The sequence below is a fragment of the Canis lupus genome, chromosome 27, assembly GCF_011100685.1.
Source record: "Canis lupus familiaris isolate Mischka breed German Shepherd chromosome 27, alternate assembly UU_Cfam_GSD_1.0, whole genome shotgun sequence".
In the NCBI taxonomy this organism is placed as follows: Eukaryota; Metazoa; Chordata; class Mammalia; order Carnivora; family Canidae; genus Canis; species Canis lupus.
This window is the reverse complement of record NC_049248.1, coordinates 46,146,818-46,152,842: the sequence shown is the minus strand read 5'-3', so window position 1 is coordinate 46,152,842 and position 6,025 is coordinate 46,146,818. Positions and strand designations below refer to the sequence as shown.

Here is a 6,025-nt window from a genome sequence, read left to right as displayed (position 1 = left end):
CTTCCTCATGGCTAAATTATATACCCATACGACATCTACCCATTGGTGGGCATGTAGTTGTTTTCATGATCTTAGCTACTTTGAAAAATGCTACAGTCCACATGGGAAGGCAGCTCTCTCTTCAAGATCATGTTTTCACTTCCTTTGGGCATAATCTGTGATCATGCAGATTACATAATCTGTGAAGGGGGATTGCTGGAACATGTGGTAGACCAATTTTGTATTTTGTGGGACCTTCTTATTGTTTTTGTTAGTGGATGCACCCATGGGTGTACTGAGGTTCTTTTCTCCACAAGCTTGTCAACACTTGTTATCTTTTGTCTTGTTGATGGCAGCCATTCTAGTAGGTGCGAGGCGATATCTCATTGTGGTGTTGACTTGCATTTCCTTGATGATTTGTGAGCTGCAGGGATCTAATGCACACTAGGGTGGCAGACACAACATAGACAATAGTATTTTGTTATAATCATCAGAATTGCGAGGAGAGGAGAACTTAACTACTCTAACTTCTAAAAGGAAGTGATCATTATATAACATGCTAGAGATGGTAATGAATGCTCCAAGGGCAAATACGCAATATATGAATGTATCAAATTAACAGGTAGCGCACCTTAAATTGACACGGGGTTAAATATCAAGTATATTTCAATACAAAAGATGGAATAGGGGCAGCCCGGGTGGCCCAGTGGTTTAGCGCCGCCTTCAGCCCAGGGTGTGATCCTGGAGACCCGAGATTGAGTCCCACGTCGGGCTCCCCACGTGGAGCCTGCTTTTCCCTCTGCCTGTGTCTCTGCCTTTCTTTCTATGTCTCCCATGAATAAATAAATAAAATCTTTTTTATAAAAAAAGATGAAATAGAAGTTCAGCGCTGTTCCATAGGACAACATTCTCCCACTGAGGGGAGGCTACAAACAGGTATACTTTGTATGAATAAAAACAATTTTTTTTTTTTTTTACAGGCAGAAGCAGGTCCCTGGTAAAAACAACTTTTGAAGTATTAGAGCCATTTGGCTGCAAAGGAACATTTAGAACCTAGGGCTTTCTCATCATTTTCGAGTTTTCCAAGACTTGTTCAGTACCTTTCGTTGGAGACCTGGATGCGTCCCACACTTATTTCTGATGTGAATGTGGAATTTTTGCTTCACTGTTGCATTTACTTAGCTGGGGTGTGTGCAAGGAAGGGCAGATAGTTCGTGTCCTGGTGCAGTGTTGGTCCCTCCTCGGCACCTGCTGACACACCTGAAGGAATGAGGAGCTTGCACCCACTCCTTCCTTTCCTTGGAAGTCATTCCCAGGATAGCAGGAATGGTTCCTCAGTATTTTCAAGGCTTTGTTCTCGTATGACTTTTATGTAATGCCCTTTTGGCCGCCTTATCTAAGATTATAACCTCGCCTCATGTCTCCATGATACTCCACTTTCCTCTTTCCTGTATTATCATTCATTAGGCTTCACCATTTTACAAACTGCACGCTGTTTCTCTTCTTCCTTCCTTCTGTCCATTCCTTTCTTTATTTCTGTTTACTTTTTCATGGATGAATTCCCCATAATTGCATATGTCACATTGAATTTGTATGTGCTTTGTTCACTGCTGTTTCTCTAACGAGTAACAGTCAAATAAATACTTGTTGCATGAGTGCATTGACTCAATGGCTGCATTATTTAACAAATGTACGTTTCATTTTCTATCTTCTTTATATTCTACTTTGTTTTTCTCCACCAGAAGCGCTCAAAACCAGAGAGATCCTATAGGTGTGGGCTCACAATGTATGAGTGTCAGATAAGAGTATCGCCAGGTAAAGGAGGGAGGCCACCACGGGAGGAAGGTACAGCTTGCACTAGGTGGATGGTTCTGAGAGCTCGCTGCCATCCCTGATGATTCTGCTTTGAGGAAACCCTGGGCTAAGCAAGATGTTAGGCAATCAAATTCTTTTGTGTATGAAAGGAGAACTGCAGGTTGGAGTAATCCCACAGGGCTGCGTATTGGGCCCCTCAACTCATCAGCAGAGCTCATAGTCATAGCGCCATTGCACCTACAAGGTGAGAGGAAGCCTGGAAATTAAGGTATTTTCTGGAAAATGTTTAATATATGAAAGTCCTGACCTAAAAGCTGTGTCTGACTCAAGGAACCGAGGTTGTGATTTTTCCAAAGGGCCTCTGGCTGTGCTGTTGACTCTCCAGTGGCTTCTCTGAGGACCACATTATCTGACATCATCTAGCCCAGATTCTGATCTGGGAGCTCCTGATTGGTGCCCTCTGCCTCTATAAGGTCAGAATGTGGAATGCTGGAGTCAGAGTCCTACCTTCTCCTGAGCTCTGATGCTTTCTTCTCTGTGCTCCCTGCTGATCCATTCACCAGCATGAAGGCGTTGCTGGTCCTGGTAGTAATTAACTTTTATCTCTTTTTTTTTTTTCTGTCTCAGTGAGTTCAACATATACTCCATCTGTTAGCTCTACTGGTAAGTCTGCATTTGCACCTTCCTGTCATGGCTGTGTTCCATCCCAGCCTCGTGTTAAAGAAGTGGCCACGGGGGAGAGTGTAGATACTCCTAACGAGAAGACTTGGAAAGCCTCATTCCTGTTTCCAAAGTTCAATAAGAACACAGAAAATGTGCTGATCTCTTTTACATTTTTAGAAGATATAAAGTCTTTGGCGTGGATTTATAAAAATTGTGGACTAATTATTCATTGTCCTGTAGCAAAATGATAAGGTAACGTGGTCTGAATTTGTGGCCTTAGAATTTGAGGAGATGCATGTAAAGCGTTTCTGATTACCAAAAATTGACGGGTCTAATATATGGGCAGTGTAAAAAGAGAGATTAGTAGGTCTGAGGATGACCGAAGAGAATGTAGATGCTAAAGGTGATGTAGAAATGTGGGCATTAGAGGCACATGGGAGTGTGGAATATGGATTGTGGAGAGTAGAGGTGAAGTAGAAGGAAGGCCCTAAGCTTTGCTCTTTTTAACAGTATATATGCCTTATTCCAAGGCTGATGTGCACTTTTTTCTTTGATCTTAACCCCAAGATTGTGGGCCAAAGCTTTAGTATTTCTTGGGCTTCTCCCGCAGTGTCCTATATGTCCAATGCTATATGTGTTGTGCTCAAGCAGACATGAGGATGCTTTTTCCTTTTGTCCTCCACATTTGGGGACCTATGACCTTTGGTCAAAGGGCAGTGACTGCATCAGACCTCACACACTGAACCATATGTCCTACCTCCATGGGGGGCAATTCAGAAAACACCCCGTCTTCTGAAGGAGGACTGACACAGCATGGCTCCAGTGTGGGCATGGAGAGTGAGCTGTCCACTTGTTGAGGCAGATGCACCTCACAGATGTAGGGTCTGCCTGTGGCTGCCTGTCAGGAGCTCTGGTGTAAGGCGTAGGGAGTGATAATTGCTACCAATCTTGCCACACATCCTTTGAACATGGGATGATCGATGGGGCATTTGCTCACTCGTATCATTGCCACAATAGTATTAATGTCCCCTGTTACATCTAATGCGGTTCTCCTAGATGCATCTGTAAGAGATGGAGTCCAAGTCGAGGAACAGGCAGGACAAATATAATCCTGTTTCAGGCCAGAACCTGGAGGAAGAGATTGTGCTTCTTTCAAAGAAAGGAGGTCCTATTGCTCGAATCTGAGACACATGAACTTGTTCTTTCTTCTCTTCTCCTGTACAGGTTATTCCACTACTCACACTCACGCACGCTGCAGAGGAAACCGAAGGGCTCAAGTTAGCCCATGGGAGGGCACCAGAGAGACAGCCCACTAGGGACTGTCCTGTTGGCCCTGAGCCGGGGTTCTTGCAAATAGGAGCTCATGTGGGTTTGGTCTTTGGTGCTCGCCCCTGGGAGAAAGTGTCTGCTTGTCTCCTCTCTTAGGGTCACAGACCTTGTGGAGAAGCCTGGAATTCTTTCTGTCGCACCATGGGCAGGGCTAGGAAGGATGAGTCCAAAGGAGGATGGGTAGGCAGGCTAAGGGTATGACCGAGTTGTTGACATCTGCAGAGACGAATTGAGAAGGACTGTGCCTCCACGCTTGCTTGAGACAAATTTGGTTGCTGGGGTAGAGTCAAGTGTCTCAGCTGGATCTTTTCCTCCTAATTTCAGCTGCCCCTGATGCCACCACTGCAGCTCATGCCACCCCTGCAGCTCATACCACCCCTGCAGTTCCAGCCACCCCTGCAGCTCATGCCACCCCTGCAGCTCCCACCACCCCTGCAGCTCATGCCACCCCTGCAGCTCCCGCCACCCCTGCAGTTCCTGCCACCATGACCAATGCTGTTCAAAGCACCACTCGAGCTGGTAAGTCTAGCTCATCTATATGTTTCTTTATGGGGCTCCTGGATTCCTGGGGTCTCTATTGTTATGGTGGACTCTATTTTGTAGGAGAGGAAGGGAAAGCCCTGAGAAAGCTATGTTTTCATTATTTTCTAAATTGTTTTTGGTCTTAAAAATCACTTCAACAGATAGATGTCAGGGGAGCCTGAGGTTTGCAGCCTCTTGTTCAGCAGCATTACCCACATGGTTTTGAATTGTTGTCATTAAATAGAGAAAATTCATCTTTAGTAGCAATGCCACTGAAAATACCAAAGCAATTGTCGTTAGGGCCAGGTAACTGTTTATGTGTGTCTTTTTCTTTTTAATCAAAAAAATTTCTGTTACCTTGAAAGACCTTTCTAGAAATAAACAACAGCTTTAAAACGAAGCCCTTTGAGGCAAAAGCTTTTGAGCATGATTTAGGATATTTCTGGGAATTTAGACATATATTGAGGATCAAGACTGTACAGAGTTATTACTCCTGGTTCGTCTTTCCTGTCCTTCAACACTCATGTAACATGGGTCACAAAGTTTGTTGACTGTGGACATATATCAGGCAGTGGAGTATATAATTTGCATATCAATGTAACTTAAATCTCATTTACTAAGTAAACACTGTAAGGATGAAGACATTGAGAACTTACAAAGAAAGATTTCCCCCTGAACATATGGGAGAGATTGGGTTGGTATTTATACAATCAACGTCTGGAGGAACGTTTTTCAAATACTGCCTTTACTCATTCAGTGTCTGGGCCATCTCATGGCACCTGTTCAAGGATGTGTAGTTGCAGCCAGTGGAGGGAAAAAGGACTGAGTTGCTCTGTGTTATGGGGAGGGAAAACTAAGGCACATTGGCCTACTTCCTGTTCAATGTAAACCTCCAGCTTTCGTAGGCTCCCACCCAGGGCTGCAAATTCCATTTCTTTTTGGGCAAACATGTCATGTTCCTTTGACACCTCGGAAGTCAGTGCCTTTTGACGTTTGTTATTCTCCTCACAGATTCCCAATTAAGTAGCTATATTATTCATTCTTTTTTGAAACTCTCTTGACAATATATTTTATTCTCTTACAGGCTTCTTCAGCTCGATTTGGAAAATAGTGGGTTGAAATATTACTAAGATGGAATTAGAGGCATCTGCATTTGATCTTGCAGGGCTCAGCACAAGGCCCATCCATTTGATTTAATCTAGCTGCTTATCAAGTCTACCATCTTTATCTTATCCTTAATCAGTTTATCGGTTTTCAAATAAAAAATAATATTGAGCAACATCAAAAATTGTATATTTTTGAGAGGTTGGGAAAATTAGAGAGGGAGACAAACCATGTGAGACTCCTAACTCTGGGAAACAAACAAAGGGTTGTGGAAGGGGAGATGGGTGGGGGGTTGGGGTAACTGGGTGATGGGCACTGAGGAGGGCACTTGATGAGATGATCACCTGGTGTTATACTATTTGTTGGCAAAATGAATATAAATTTAAAAGAATATTAAAAAAAGAGGTTGGTAGAGTGGTTGTCTAATGTTTCAGTCAATCCCAGGGACAGATACTTTGAATTTTATCCTGTCCTTCCTTTGTGACTATGAATTGGACTTTGTCATGTGTACCCAAAGTGTCTTATTTTAAACATAAGACACACTTCTTGGGCCCATTACTAGAGCCTAGAGGCTTTTGTCACCTGAATGCACTAATCAATATACACTGGGCAA

At 43.5% G+C, this 6,025-nt stretch overlaps 1 long non-coding RNA gene across 1 annotated transcript; it reads left to right on the top strand.

Moving 5' to 3' along the window:
* The first annotated feature begins 2,281 nt into the window (after positions 1-2,281).
* LOC102156215 lies at positions 2,282-5,596 on the top strand. The gene is made up of 3 exons (XR_005379687.1): positions 2,282-2,457; positions 4,111-4,305; positions 5,393-5,596. It is a non-coding gene; the product is annotated as an uncharacterized LOC102156215 (long non-coding RNA).
* The last annotated feature ends 429 nt before the right edge of the window (positions 5,597-6,025 follow it).